The 16,571-nt window shown below is 44.9% G+C and overlaps 1 long non-coding RNA gene across 8 annotated transcripts in view; it reads left to right on the forward strand.

The window, feature by feature from the left end:
* The window catches only part of LOC117199653 (uncharacterized), a 169,346-nt gene that overhangs the window by 115,457 nt on the left and 37,318 nt on the right, over nucleotides 1-16,571 (forward strand). For 5 of the 8 annotated variants that reach the window (XR_007472791.1, XR_007472796.1, XR_007472797.1 and 2 more), the window contains exon 3: nucleotides 12,134-12,253. This is a non-coding gene — a long non-coding RNA (uncharacterized LOC117199653). Of the gene's footprint in view, nucleotides 1-4,412; nucleotides 4,573-7,274; nucleotides 7,463-12,133; nucleotides 12,254-16,571 lie in introns of all 8 variants that reach the window. The other 3 variants (XR_007472792.1, XR_004480934.2, XR_007472793.1) reach the window with 3 other exon arrangements.

Here is a 16,571-nt window from a genome sequence, read left to right on the forward strand (position 1 = left end):
AGTGTTTTGTATCATATAATATTGATAATGGATAATATTGATGATGAATATTTACATCATCTTGTAAACAGATAACGTAAATTACGGTGTCAGTAAATATAGTACAGCACTATAAATGTATTTTCTCTTATGATTTTCTTAATACCGTTTTCTTTTCTCTAGCTTACTCTATTGTAAGAATACAGTATATAGTACATATAACACACAAAATATGTGTTAATGGACTGTTTATGTTATTGGTAGGGCTTCTGGCCAACAGCAGGCTATTAGTTAAGTTTTGGGGGAGTCAAAGGTTATGCGTGGATCTTCAACTGCATGGGGGTTGGCGCTTCTAACCTCCATGTTTTTCAAGGGTTAGTTGTAATATATACATATTACATACAGGAATATAAATTATATACAGAGATACATAATTCTATAATATATTGTATAATTAGTATAATGATAATTATAATAAATTAACAATAATTAAAGTCCTGGTGGTTTATATTTTAAAGCAGATTTCTTACTGGGAAAGAAATGGCTTGGTCTCCTAATAAAGGAATATATGTATTATGTACAGATGCATAATTATATAGTGTATTATCTAATTGTTATGATAATAATTAAGGTCCTAGTGGTCCACACTTTAAAACCGATTTCCCACTGTGAAGGGAATGGCTTGGTTTCCCATCAGGGGAATTTCAGGCAAGTAGAGTTTGCAGGGTGGGGTGAGGGATTTGTCTCCCTTTGCTTCCTGTAAGTACATCTCATAGATCCCAAGTAATTGTGAGCAAAGCTGAGCCCATCGGAGGATGCTGCGAGCTCTCGGCACGAATCCAGGCTGTTAATGTTGTCGCAGAGCCTGACAGAACCAGGGTAGGTGAAAATGAACTCGCGACGGCGTCTGTTCTAATTTTATCCCCCTCCCCCCACCAACCCTGAACACGTGTGCAATGCAGCACAGTTTAGAAATGAATGGAATTGTGGCTTCTATTTATTGAAAGCCAAGAGATGAGCAACGTCCCCTGTGCTAAGGACACAGAGCTGGAGAGATTTAGAGGATGGTTGGCTCTACCAGCTTCCCTGTCAACTAAGCTTCATTGAGACTCATCTTCCACCTAAAAATTGATGGTCCTTGCTCATCAAACCTAAAGCGCTGATTATACAAAAATTGGCCAAGGCAACACTGTTTTATAAATTTATTTATTTAATTATTTTATTATTTTTTTTGGCTGTGTCGGGTCTTCGTTGCGGTACGCGGGCTTCTCATTGTGGTGGCTTCTCTTGTGGAGCACGGGCTCTAGGTGCGTGGGCTTTAGTAGTTGTGGCTTGTGGGCTCTAGAGCGCAGGCTCAGTAGTTGTGGCGCACGGGCTTAGTTGACATGTGGGATCCTCCCAGACCAGGGCTTGAACCCGTGTCCCCTGCACTGACAGGCAGACTCTTAACCACTGCGTCACCAGGGAAGTCCCGACAACACTGTTTTAAATATTTTAAATCTCTAGGACACTATATAAATTATTGGAGGTCAATAATCTTCAAGTTCTAATTGGACAAGATTAAGTAATCCACCCAGCAGACCAATTTATTCTACCACTTAGGGAAACAACGACCAATTACAAAATGGCTAAATTCTTCATTCCATCCTTTCCTGCACCCACTTCCTGTCCATTGTGGCTTTGCAGCTCTTTTGTCTAAGAGGTGGAGTCTATTCCCTCACCCCTTGAATCTGGCCTGACCTCGTGACATGGTTTGGCCAATAGAAAGCCATGGAAGAGATGGTGTACCAGGACGGAGCTGAGGCCTCAAGAAGTGATGCAGGCTTCCACTCTCTATTTCTTGAAACCCTTCCAGATGCCAGGGTAAGCAAACTTGGGCTGTCTTGCTGGAGAGTGAGAGGAGCCATCCTCCATCAGCCAGCCTCCAGCCAAGCCAGGAGCTGACCAGGTAACTGCAGATATGTGAGTGGGCATGGTCTAGACCAGATGAGCTGCCCAACTCAGGCCAGGTTAATCATTACTGACTTGAAACATCCTGAATTTAATAAACGGTTGCTTTTTAAAGTTACTAAGTTTTGAGGTGGTTTGTTACACAGCAGTACAGACTGATACAAACATTTTGCAGAAAACTCATTGCTTTTGTTAATAGTCAAAGACTGTTTCTAAGTATGTGCTTTTGCCAATGTGCATACAAGTTGGGAAGGATAGATATTGAAAGAGAAGTCAGAAACTTGGGTTCTGCCAGCTCTTATAAGTTTTGAAATAGCCCAGGAGTTTCTAGAAAGGTCATGACAAATATTTAGAAATTTGTCCTCTGGATCCACCACCTCCTCTCCCCCTAGTTTCAGTATATTCCATATATTCAGTTATAATAAGGATGTAATGAAACAAACAGACATTCTCATGCTGATGGGAATGTGAATAGACATGATCATTTTTATTCATTACATAAATATTTATTAAAAGTACCCTGTAATAGGAGGTGGGGATACAGGATATATACAACTCTGTCTTCAAGCAGCCCACAAATTTTTAGAAATAACAGACAAAACCTTGATTGTGAAACTGGCTTATATATAAAAATGAAATATTGGAAAGGAATTTGGCAATATGTATCAAAGGCTTTAAATTATTTTTACTCTTTGGTACAGTGATTTCTCTTCTGAAAATACATCATAAAGAAATTATCCAAAATGAAAAAAGTCCTTATTCACAAAATGTTCTTCTCTCTATATAAGTATAGGTGAAATGTATTAATTACCAGCAGCAAATTAGTTATGATATATCCACTGGCTAGAGCATTACACTACCATGAAACTTATGTTCATGAAGAATATGTTATAAATTATGTTTATAATAAAATAATTATGATGTACTAAATAAAATACAGGATACAAAAATATATATGCAATAGTATTAAGCTTAAATAACAAAGTAAAGATTAGAATAAAATACTCAGTGTTTATGGTGTTTTGGAAAGACAATGGGAAAAAGAAAGGAAATTAGAATTTTTTTGATGATGGGTTATGTATTAAATACATATGTATTATGTCCCTTAAATACATTAAAAAAAATTCGATTGTCACAGTGACTCTTCAAGGTAATTACTATCATGACCATTTTACAGATAAGGAAACTGCAGTTCGGAGAAGTTGAATAACTTCTCCAGGCTTGTTGAGCTGGTATCGGGTGTAAAGTGTAAAATCCCTTTATTATAGGGATTATTATTATAGGATTATAGGTGTTTTTTTTCTTGTTTCTCCTTATTATAACTTCCTAATTCTTCTTTGATAAATTCTATATCTTTAAAATTTATGATTCACGTGGTTGCCCCTGTCACTGAGACCTATAAGCAGAGTATGTACCTTCCTACTTAGGGACTTCCAGACGCTTCAGGAGGGCACTCTGACTCTCCTGAAATACTTCTTCCCCAGCTGAGGATGCTTGAAATTCTTTTAACCAGGGACACATCATCCATTTCACAATTAGAAAGAGAATCTTAGCATTCCTCAAGCCCAGCCCAAGTCAGAACACAAACAGTATTAGTTCAGGTCATTTTTATAAGCAGGCATGGAATTCCTAATGGACCCTCGATTTCTCTGCATCAGGCTCAACATGCCTAGTTCTCTTAGGAGTTCTCCTTGGTAGCGTTCAAGTTTTATCACTCCTAGGCATTCTACCTGGGGCTGTCCCAGTCTTCCCCTGAGTCTCTCCAAAATGATGCTCTAAACTGAATGCAGAATGCGGTAAAGTACAAATAACCCAGGATGAAGAACCACGTGCTGCACCCAAGATTGTGCTGCCTATCCTAGTCCGTGCTACGTGGCATCCTTCCCTTCACATTCCCTTGCACATATATTCATAGTAACAATAGCGGATGTTGATCGAGAGCTTTCTATGTTCCAGGTACCACGACAAGAATTTTACGTGCATTATCTCATTTATCCTAAATTTAAAATTCCTCCTGGTGTGCTCATCTTCCCTGCTAGTCTGTGAGCCCTGGGGAGCAGCAAGCATGTCTTGCTCATCACTGTTTGCCTGGTGCTTGGCATGAGGCAGGTGTGCGTTAAATGCTAGATGAACAGAAATGAACTAATACCAAGTTGGACTTGAAACTGGGCAGCCCTGCATCCAAACCCAGCTCCACCACTTGCTGGCTTGACCCCTTCAGACACCTGACCTCTCTGAGCCTCATGGAAAGAAGAGATGATGAAATCTAACCTGCAGAGTTGTCATGGCAGTTACAGAAGTTTATGTGTAAAATTGTGAACATGTCTCTTGTGGAGAGATGGTTTTTGGTGTAAAGTAGAAGTGAAAATGCAAGGGTGTTTGTGCCATTAAGTAGAAGGTGGCAGAGAGAGGGACACTGCAGAAAAGTTGGGGAAAGCAGGGTGAGGAGGCAGGTCTCAACGCACTTTTCCATTCTCCTTCAGCTGGTCCTGCTACCAGGTGTCCTGGAAACCCAGAGGGTTGATGGGGAGGCCAGGGAAGCACAACAAGATGTTGCCCACAACCATCCTGAGGTCTGATCTGGATGAGCAGTGCCTTCTCTACCACCTGCCATCACATGCATGGAGATCACAGACTTACCATGTAAGAGCCAGACTTCAACGCAGAGGACAAGGAAGAAATGAAAGGCTTGTTTCTCTTCTGTAACTGGAAAGTTCCTGCTAAGTCTTCCGTTCCACAGTAACCAACTCAAGGGCAATGGCTGTGTTTTGGTTTCTCTGTTGTACATTGGGCAGCCACCACGGTGCCTGGCATATAGTAGGTGCTTAGTTAATGCATGTGGCATGCAGGCTGTGTGGCCCAAACCGATTCATTGGGATGTATGGTGTAATTCCAACTCAACACATTTACTGAATACGAGTAGTTAATATAATGATCAGTATAACACCATTCTTCCTCAGATATCAAGGAAAGAGGGAGAAAGAACAAACACCTATTAAAAGTTTGCTATCTGTCAGGCAGTTTGCTAGATGTTTATATTGATTATTTCATTTCTATACCAATATCATCAGGTCAGTACCATTATCTTATTTTTACAGTTGAGGAAACTAATGCTTTGAAAGAGTAAGCAATTCGACCAAGTTTTAATAGAGTTGTCTGGTTCTGCTGTCCACACCCATGTAACTCGTGCCTGTTTCAACTCTCCTAAACTTGCCCACTCTCTCCCTCACACCATTTCAACTCAGACTCAGCTCTGTTCTCCTTATCAACCCCAAAATTAGAGGGCCCAGCCCACCTTTCACCTGAGGCTGCCCAAGCATTAACACAAGCATTAACTCCCAGAACCTATTGATTGATTTCAGTTACGTAAATGTCTGTGTAATAATGATGGTGACCTTTAACTGATTTCCTACTATATATCAAGAACTTCACACACATGCATCTTGAAACCCCCGTAAGCCTTATTAGGAGGGAATTATTCTTACCACTTAACAGATGAGGACATTGAAGCTCAAAAAGATTAGGAGCCTTGACCAAGATACCTCAGCTTCAAGCTGGAGCAAATTCCAATACCTGAGCTTCCCTGCCTGTCCCCACTGTGCTGAACTCTGCTGGGGTAAAAAGGTGAGCTCCAGGATAGTTCCTGTATCTGTGGATCTCATTCTCGTGCTGGGATGCTAGCTGAAGCCCCTGCCTCCTGGCATTTCCTCTCCTGCCTTTTACCTTTGCGGGGACTCTGGGATGCTTGGGGAGCTTCTCACCTCTAATCCCCAAACCTTCCATCCTCCAGGCTCCCTTTCTCCTAAATCCTGGCCCTGTCACTTATTCACCGTGTGGCCCTGGGATAAGTCACTTCACGTTTGTCAGGCTCAGTCTCTTCATCCGTAATTGGGGGCATTGATATCCCCCTGACAGGTAGGGGGGTGGTACAGGTTAAATTCTTCAAAGATGGCGACACCACTACGTATCCAATCCCATACGCTCTTCCTACAATGTGGATTTGATGTTCCTCCGCTGAGAGGTGGGGTCTACGTTTCCTCCCCTTGAACTTAGCCAGACCTTTGGGACTGCCTTGACCAACAGACTGTCGACTGAAAAAAAATGCACAACCTAAAAGTTGAGAATTATGTTTTATTTGGCAGACTTTCCGAGGACTTAAGCCCGGGAGGCAGCCTCTCAGATAGCTCTAAGGGACTGTTCCCAAGGGGTAAAGGGGGGAGCCAGGATATATAGGAGTATTGCAACAAAAACCAGGTAGTTGGAACATCAAAAGATTACTGTTAATTAAAAAAACCCAGAAATCTCAAGTTAATGAATTTAGCGCTTTTCTATGTATGGGAAGATGCAAGAGTCTGGACTCATTGAAATCGTTCCTTTGATGTGCACCTCAGCTCTCTAGGGTCAGTATCCTATTCTTTCCCATCCCGAGTCCCCTCTGGGTGCGCCGCTGGGGGTGGCTGATGCTTGGCAGTGGGCAGCCCTTTTGTTTGCATTCTGAGTTTCCCCCGTTCACTGTCAATGGTGCCTACGGTGGCTGATGGCTTGATGGCTGCAGCATCCTTTGTTTGCTGACAGGGCAGGCAACGTTTTTCACTCCTAAGATCGTGGCAGAACTGCCTCGGCACGGCGTCTGAGGCTGGGTCCTAAAAGGCAATATAAGCTTCTGCCTGGCACAATCTCTTGGGACATGCACCTTGGGAGCCCATGACCTGGAGTTGGGGAGCCGTGTGTTAGGGCAGGTAGACCACACAGAGAGGGCGATGTGTGAGGACCCCCAGCTATTCCATTCCCGGCTGTTCCAGCACTAACTGATACAGAGCACGTGAAGAGTTGAGCACTGTTTGTGGGAAGGTCCCCGTGGTAAGTCAGGGTCGAACCACCGCAGGACCACGAGACTCTGGTTGTGGCTTTTAGAAATCAGCGTCAGAGTTGTTTGAGTTACTCAGCTCCTCTGGAGGTAGGTTTTAACCAATTTCAATTCCTATAAGCCCACAGGAATGTAGAACTCCGTTCAAAACACACTATAAACTGACTCATTTTCACGAGACTATTAAAAAAAAGTTGAACATATGCTTCGTTTTCTTAGGGCTTCCAAAAACAATAGGCAAGTCTTTCAAATGGAGCCATGTGTGTGCAGAAGATCTGCCTGGAATCCAAATCCTTCCATAATTTAGTTAGCCTAAGGAAAATTCTTTTCTTTCATTGAACCTGGAGGCGAAGAAAATTGCTGGTCTAGAGAAACAGCCTTTGGTCACAAGGTTGGAAAAGTAGTATCAGGCAGACATGATTGAGTAAATTAGAGCAGTGTTTCCCCTCCTCAATAACTTGCCCATCTTCTTTTCTAGGTCTTGATTGTATAAAAAGTACAAGTGACTTCAGATCTGATGAATCCTGAGTGGCGTGGAGGGACAAGGGAATATTGTATCTGAAGAAGCCGGATGGTTGGTTGTGTTCAGATTGTAAAGGAATTGCCAGAACTGGAGGAGCCTTTAGGGACCTTACAGTTGAAGCCCTTTGTTTCTGTGAGTGAGAGGTTGGTAGCCCAGTGAACGAATGTGATTTACAGAGCTGGTTATAGGGCTGGGAGGGGAACTAGGGATGCCCGAGTCTTTTCTGAGTCACCTGGCAGCCTACTAGCTGCTGTTGCTCTTTTAAACCTTCCCCTTAAATGTGTTTAAGTCCCCAGGGAAAGCTGTGAGCTGGGAACAATTAGAGGGAGGACTGAGGTAAAGAGAGACGTGGCGGACAGTGGGGTGGAGAGAAGAGCTGAACGTTGTCTCCTAAAATTCAAGGTCCTTCTGCTGCCTGAAGGGGTTCAGTTGGGAAGGCTGGGTTTCCAATACGGGAGGTGGGGTGGAGTGTGTGTGCTGGGGCGGAGGGGAGACAGGATGGTCCAATACGAATATGATCAGCGTTCAGTCTGAGAGCTGGAAGATGCACTGTTGTTTGCCAGCCGAGGGAAGGGAATGGGGGAAACTTTGGGCACAGATGTTGCTCAGAGACCCAAAGAAAGTGAGTGAGGGAGTGTGGGGAGATCTGAGGGAAGATCGTTTGGGGCAGAAGGAACAGCAAGAGTGAGGCTGGAACAGACGTGAACGTTTGCGGGGGGTGTGGATGCCACTGTAGGGGAGCTGAATGAGCAAAGTGACATCCCAGGGGATGAGGTTGGAGAGAGACACAGGGTCAGGCTCTGTGGCACATGGTGTAGACCCTGGAAGAGTTTGGAACTGGCTGTGAGTCTAGCAGGGGAGTTGTAAGGTGGAGGGCTCCTTTAGGGCAGGGACTGTGTCTTGTTACATTCTCCCACAGCTGAGGTTATGGCATATTCCAAAAAGGAAGATGCAGCCCTGACACCTCTGATAGAAGAAGTTGAGAAGAAAGATGGGCAAGGACGACGGGACCACGTCAAGCTGCTCTCTGGTCCTTAGACCAGTGTTTCAGTTCCTGACCTCACTGCCCCCTCACTTCACTCCTGTGACTAAGCAGTGAAGAAATTACTGCCTCTCTTCTAAGACAGGACGCTGAGGCGAAGGGAGATTGACTTGCTTGCCCAAGGTCGCGGCTGATTATGGCAGAGCTCGGATGGGAGCCCCAGGCCTCCTGACCCCCGGTCCAGGGCTCTTCTGAAATCCCCGGAGTCCTCGACAGGGAAGCCCTCTTCAGCCGTCCTAACTCTTTTTTTTTTTTGCGGTACGCGGGCCTCTCACTGCCGTGGCCTCTCCCGTTGCGGAGCGCAGGCTCCGGACGCGCAGGCTCAGCGGCCATGGCTCAGGGGCCCAGCTGCTCCGCGGCATGTGGGGTCTTCCCAGACCGGGGCACGAACCCGTGTCCCCTGCATCGGCAGGCGGACTCTCAACCACTGTGCCACCAGGGAAGCCCCAGCCGTCCTAACTTTGAACGCTGCCATCACGGACGGGGCTGGGCAGGTGTTCTCCTAGGTGTCCCACCAGAGAAGTCACCACGAACCTGTTCTGAGGAAGCAGAAAGGAATGCTCTCCGGGACCTGGCAGACTAAATAGAGTGTTACCAATGGGGTATCACCCACAAAGAAACCATCTGCTTTCACAGAGCAGCTGAGAAAGGGTTTCACGTCGTGCAGTGCTTATCACCGGTTTGTGCTGAAACCTCAGGGCAGACCACCCACTCCTCAATCATGGAGACCCCTAGGCGGCAGGCAAGAATCTAGGTTCAAACCTCAAGTGGGCCAGAAACGTAGCTTTCTTTGCTTCTCTACAACGGAATCTGGTTAGGATTTCAAGCCTCTGTTAGGTTCAGGCGTTGGAAACGTCATCTCAGTCCATTTGGGCATCTTGGGTGATGGATCGAGGCTCTGGGAGGGTTGCTGACTTCCAGGGAACCGCTTGGAGGAATCGGTGGAACTCAGCACTGTCATCCCTGCACATGACATTCCTGCCTGGCCTTCGGTTCTTGCTCCACCACTCTCCTCCCTGACTGTGAGTCTCCTTTTGCCCTCTGGCTCTCTGTGAAATGGGAACGGCTGCAGCAGAGAGCTGCCCCACCGAGGCTTAGGGGACTCGGTGCTCTGCCTCACGGGCATATGCAGATGTTTCTTCTGCTCCCACACCATCCCAGCTTGGGGTCCCCAGGCGCCACCTGCTCTTGGGTTCTCTAAACTCCTGGGGGCTTAATCACACCCCCCCCCCCCGAGCTTGGCAGGGGTGGTGGCAGGACCCAAGGTCCCTGCACCCCAGCTCTGTCCTTACCCAGCCCAGGCGAGCTTCGTGAGGTGTCAGTGAAACCAAAGCATAATCTGTCCTTACCACGAATTCTTCTGGTGCTTTTGTTGGGGTTTGGGCTTTAAAACCTGAACACTCAAAATTGCTTCTTTCGTTCTGTCTGCATTCTCCTTGGTCATCTCTTCCCTGAGCCCGTAAACACTGAATGTTTACCTGCTGCTTAAATGCAGGGAAAGAACCACAAGGTACAAGGAAGTTTGGGACCAGAAAACAAAACGAAACAGAATCTTATTAAAATATTAATTATTTTTTAAATAATTATTTTTAAAATAGTAAAAATATTTACCCTTCTACTTCATTATATGCCTAATGTTGGGAGCATCTGTTTGAAGTCAGATCTGGTTAGACTCCTAACTGCAAGGTGCTTGATTTATCCATTAGGACACACATATGAGACTCAGTATCATCTATAACATGGAAGTAATTATTCCTATTGGATGGATTATTTTGAGAATTATAAAAGATAACGCCTATTAAGCTCTTGGTACAGTGCCGGGTCACTTTCATGATTATCTTCATTCTGACTGGGTCTCCAGTTTGTGATTAGTGTTGTGTTCTCTACCTGTGCAGTTGGGGAGGTCCCAAGACCACCCCCAGGTCCAGTGATTTGTTAGAAGGCCTCACAGAACTCAAAAAAGCTGGTATGCTCACGGTTGTGGTTTATTACAGTGAAAGGATACCGGTCAGAATTGGCCAAGAGAAGGAGACTAAGGTCAGAGACATGGGCTGTCAACCACGTCTAGGTGACGAACCCTCAAGCTCCTCAGGGAAGCTCCCCTGGTTCCAAATACTCCGTGAGTGTTGCCACATCATTGCTGGGAAAGTCAGTGCTGTTTGCAGGAGTCCACAGGGAGAGGACACTGAGATGTCATGCCTGGAGCTCCTCTGGACTCTTTCCCTATAATAAACCACAACCTCTGCCTTCTTCTTCTTCCCGAGCCAGAAAACAGAACTTCTCTGGCATCTGCTGTCTTTTGCATTCTACTGGCCTCCTGAATATCCGTGAATCTACCTGCTTTCCGTCCTCACTGTCAAGGTCCCTGTGGGCCACTTGGGCCAGGACAAACACCCACTGACTGGCCTCTCCAGCTCTCCGTCTACCCCAGTCAATCCTCAGGAGTGTTTAGAGGAACTCTCTGAAGAGCACCAGCTGGGTCTGAAAGGCCCTGGTGATTTCTGTCGCCGGCAGCGTTCAGGCTCTCTTGGCAAATGCAGCTCTGCTTGGCTTTCTGGCCCGTTTCCCTGTCAGCTTCTCTCCTGTCTTCTGAACAGGATGTTGTTATTCCAACGCAGTATTCACACCCCTGGGCATTTGCTCTTCCCATCTGGATTATTTTCCTGCCTCTCTCACGCCTCTCCAAGGCCCCTTTCCTGTGACCCGCCGCCTTCCACTCATCAGGACAGGCCAACTTCCCTGGGCTCAACTAAAATGTCCCCTCCCTGGAGAAGCCTTCCTGGTCCTCCCTGGATGCTTCCGCCGTGCTGTGGACAATCCTGCTATTCTTTTTACCTTATCCCATGATGTTTCCAACCCTGTGCCTGGTGCACGGAAGATAGTAAATACTTGTTGGCTTAATTCACAAATGAACAATCTGCCGCATATCTGACTCCGTATACTAAAGAGGTATTTTTATGCTGGGCTTTATTACAGGTTGATTCCCAAACATAATGAGATTAGATGTCCTTAAAAAAAGTTTTTTTTAAAATTGAAGTATAGTTGAATTACAATGTTGTGTTAATTACTGCTGTACGGCCAAGTGACTCAGTTATACGTACATATAAGTTCTTTTTCATATTCTTTTCCGTTATGGTTTATCACAAGATATTGAATATAATTCCCTGTGCTATACCATAGGACCTTGTTGTTTATCCATTCCATATATACTAATTCACATCTGCTCATCCCAAACTCCCAGTCCAACCCTCTCCCACCCCCCTCCCCACTGGCAACCACCAGTCTATTCTCTATGTCTAATGGGACTAGATTTCTGACTCTCATTCCTTTTTATTGGCCACAATTTTAATGTCAAATCTTTTATTTTAATGTTTACATCCTGCACAGTTTCTTCTTTACTCCTACCATTGCTTCTCCTTTTCTACATAAATCAAATCGTTTCTTCCCTCCTTCTCGAGAGCGCTGCTCTGGAACTAGCAAGTCGCTCAGTCCCTTTATCGTGTAATACCCGGCTATAAAGCACATCAAATACTCCTAGCAGGTTCTGCTTTGTGAGAAAATATTTATTATGTTTGCGCTCTGGAAGCTGGTTATCACGTACTAGCTGTGTTTTAATGTTGCATTGTTTTCCCACTGTTGCTTTAAGGGCCGAAAGGAAGCACCAGTGGTCTCCAATACTGCCACCTTGTGGCAAAGTGGGATGATAACCAGGGCTTTAGGGCAAGTGGGTTGTCTGTATTAACTCACGTTTTCCCCTGATGTGTGCACACAGGAAAGGCCATATGAGGACACAGCAAGGAGGTGGTGGTCGCCTGCAAGCCAGGAAGAGAGCTCTCACCAGAAACTGACCATGGTGGCACCCTGACCTTGGACTTAAGCAGCCAACAAAACTGTGAGTAATACATTTCTGTTGTTTGAGGCATCCAGTCTGTGGCATTTTGCTATGGCAGCCCAGGAAGGCTAATAACAGTGGTGTATTCTGATCCTGTCTTATCCTGTGACTCACAAATATTCAGTGGGTTTAAATAATCTTTATTTATTATTGAAGTTAATATCAAATTTATTTAAATGTTAATGATATTTAACTCTACTCAATACTCTGTTAATGACCTATATGGGAATAGAATGTAAAAAAGAGTGGATATACGTACATGTATAACGGATTCGTTTTGCTGCGTAGCAGAAACTAACACAACATTGTAAATCAACTATACTCCAATAAAAATTAATTTTAAAAAGTTAATGATATTAAACATAATTTAAATAAACTCACAAGTGTCTGCTGGGAGTAGGTATCTTATGGAGACCGGACAAGGGCTTGAATCTGAGTGACATGGGTTGATACAGTGACAGCAAATGCAGATACAGGCACTGACTAGAGGGGCTCAAGAGAGAAAGTTCTGGAAAGGCAGAGAAATAACAAAAAGGGCTCCGGGCCTCCACAGACCTTAGAGAGGGGATTTGAATTCATTTTACATAAATCTCTGAGCACCCAACTACTATCTGGGTTAATAATAACATCTTAAGTTACAGATACCCTCCAAGTTACAGACTGGATAGACCTTCTCTGAAATTTTCTGTCAAGATTCCTGTGTTCAGCTGTGGAAAATCATAGAAGCATCTTCTGGAATGTTGTTTTTATGTGGCTTTTTCCTGTCTGGGCATGATGCAATTTATATAGTACTTAAAAAAAAAAGCATATATTTGTATTACTATTATCAAGTAGAACAATAAAAACTACTAATAACTAAGTTAAAGGGAATCCTAGTTTGAGCCTAAGCAGTGTCCACTGGGGGGAATTCTGACATGTTTGGGCAGATCAGACTGACAGGGGTGGGAGGGGGTGGGTACTGCCCGAGGAGCTTCCTGGAGGATAAACTGATTCTATTGGAAGCAGAGACAGAATGAAGGAGGAAGACTATTGTGTGCTGATTAAAACTTTAGCCAATTAATAGGCTTATACACACGGCCAATTTGACTTTGAATCATGTGATGTTGAAAGAGCATCATGTAAGGAAATAACAGTCGCACCTTACTTGTGGTTTGCCAGACATTTCCAGGCATGTTGTAGTGTTAAGCTTCCTGGCCCCCTTGGGTTTGGATGGAGCCATGGGGTTAGCACCAGCCAATAAGTTGTGAGGACAAGTGGATGCTAGCACTTGGGGCTGAAGCATTAAATTGCAAGCTTGAGACCCCTTTGAGCTTTTTTTGTCTTTGCGGTGACTGTCAAAGTTCCAGATGGTGGCCGTTCCATAATCCTGGGTCCCTGAAGCAGTGTGGTGAACACAGACCCACCAACCCACAACAGTCAAGTGGCAAGAGCAAGAAATAAACGTCTGTGGTTCTGAAATTTTGGGGTTGTTTGTCACTGCAGCACAGCCTAACCTCTGAAGTGATAAGATTAGGTCTTCAGGAATCTTCCTCAACTTAAAACGTCCCTGTCCTGCACCTTTATTTTCAAGGCACACCCAACAGGTAATGAAATAATCTGTCTTTAAATAATTCCTCCTTTGCAATTTGTTCATATTCCCTTTGTGATCCTTTTTCGACCTATACATTGTGAGGTGAGGTCAGAAAAAATGTCACACCTTCTCTTACATGTGTACGAAAAGGAGCTTCCTTGTTTCCGATCATTGATGAAATCTTCATGAGCCCCTACTGCACAGGATAGAAGGTTGGGAGAGAGAGGAGAGGGTGAGATGGGGTAGAAAGAATTTTATTTGCCAGTAAACTGTATCTAAGTCTCCTCTGATTAAAACAATCTCTTTCACTTCCAAGCTGTGCATTTTGGTAAATGCTCAATTATTCAGTGTTCAACCCCTTCCCTCCCAAAGACGGCGCCCGGTAGGGAACAGGGACTCCTGTGTCTTTGTGGCCATGGGAAAGGAGATCTTGGCTTTGTGGGCCGAGCTTGCCTTTGGTTCTCTCTGAATGTTTTGGAATGTTTTCCAGTCACATGCACTGGTGACCTTGAGGTACAGGGGTTGAATCTGGGATTTCTGTCTTTCTCTGTCTCTCATGCTGCATGCCCTCTTTCCTGCCCCCAGTGTGGCTGCCCTCCCCCATGGCCCGTATGGCTCTGCCACTTTACCTCTTGACTTTGTGAGCTCACCTGGGGCTGGCAGTGCAGTTACCTTCCAACGTCCCTGCCAAGAATGCGGAGACGCCTGTGTCCATTCCATACTGAGGGTGGGGCCGGGCTGGGGGAAGCTCAGGATTCCCAATTTTGGCTTTTTCTCTGCCTAACTGTGCTGAATCACCAATCTAATCGATGCGGTTGCTCCACTTTGCGGGGCTGGCTGGGACACCAGGGGTGTCTGGCCTTCAAACTATTGAGTCCTCCATTTTGAAATTCTAGATGTGGAGTCCATTGCATATGTTTCTTTCTTTTTAAAAAATTATTTATTTATTTTTAATTGGAATATAATTGCTTTACGATGTTGTTTCGGTTTCTGCTGTACAGTGAAGTGAATCAGCTGTATGTATACATATATCCCCTCCCTCTTGGACCTCCCTCCCGCCCCCTCCCCCATCCCACCCCTCTAGGTCATCACAGAGCACCAAGCCCAGCTTCCTGTGCTTTATGGCAGGTTCCCACTAGCTGTCTGTTTTACACATGGTTGTGTATATATGTCAGTCCTGATCTCCCAATTCGTCCCACCCTCCCCTTCCCCCTGTGTCCACGTGTCCGTTCTCTGCCTCTGCGTCTCTATTCCTGCCCTGGAAGTAGGTTAATCTGTACCATTTTTCTAGATTCCACAGCCACTGTGGAGAACAGTATGAAGGTTCTTTAAAAAACTAGAAATAGAATTACCATATGACCCAGCAATCCCACCTCTGGGCATATACCCTGAGAAAACCGTAACTCAAAAGGACACATGTACCTCAGAGTTCATTACAGCACTATTTACAATAGCCAGGACATGGAAACAACCTGAATGTCCATTGCTTATGTTTCTGATTGCTTGCTCCCCTGCTTCAGTTTCCTTTCTCCACTGGGTCAGAAAGATGACCAACTTCCCCGTCTGTCAGGTGGGACATCCATCATGTCACATCCTGAGTGCTCTCTGTGCCTTGCTTAGAAAAAAACCCAGTGTTCACGTCAGCCAGGTCTGTTTCTTGGTATGTTCATCGGCGCTTAAGGAATATATACTATGTCTTTATAAAGTATGACTTTTAAAATATTGTCTTGGAAGTTCTATTTTAGTATTCAAAAACTGAATACCAAATGTGCTTTCCCTTTCTTTGCACTTCTGCTGTACGAGCCCTAATCACACACATCCCTCTACTTCCTTGCGAAGGCAGATGGATGCCTTTGCATGATGAGAGAGAAGGTCATATACATTAAGGTTAAAAATACCGAGAATTCCCTGGCGGTCCAGTGGTTAGGACTCCGTGCTTCCATTGCAAGGGGCATGGGTATGATCCCTGCTCGGGGAACTAAGATCCCACGTACTGCACGGTATGGCCAAAAAAAAAAAAAGGAAAGTAAAAAGAACAATATAAAAAAAAAGATTAAAAATGCTTCTGCCATTATTATAATGTTTTTAAGGAAAAGGATCATATTTCACTTCTCTCTACACATTCTCATGGTGCACACAAGGGGTGACCAGCTTGTCCCAGTTAGTTGGGACTTTTACCACCAAAAGTCCCATATCCAGGGAACCTCTCAGTCCTTTGCAGACAAGGCAAACTGAGGGTCACCCCTATGTACACAATCCATTATTTATTGCTGAAGGTAAGATGGTGATTTTCTTGGTATGAAATGATTATCCCCATAGTAATCATTAGCCTCAGAAGTAAATGATAACATGTCGGAATTTCCACACATTTTTCTTTTTAACATCTTTTTTTTTTTTTTTGCGGTACGCGGGCCTCTCACTGTTGTGGCCTCTCCTGTTGCGGAGCACAGGCTCCGGACGCTCAGGCTCAGCGGCCATGGCTCAGGGGCCCAGCCGCTCGGCGGCATGTGGGATCCTCCCGGACTGGGGCACGAACCCGCGTCCCCTGCATCGGCAGGCGGACTCCCAACCACTGCGCCACCAGGGAAGCCCTTAACATCTTTATTGGAGTATAACTGCTTTACAATGGTGTGTTAGTTTCTGCTGTATAGCAAAGTGAATCAGCTATACGTATACACATATCCCCATATCTCCCCCCTCTTGCGTCTCCCTCCCACCCTCCCTATCCCACCCCTCTAGGTGGTCACA

This window comes from Orcinus orca, chromosome 17 (assembly GCF_937001465.1).
Source record: "Orcinus orca chromosome 17, mOrcOrc1.1, whole genome shotgun sequence".
Classification (NCBI taxonomy): Eukaryota; Metazoa; Chordata; class Mammalia; order Artiodactyla; family Delphinidae; genus Orcinus; species Orcinus orca.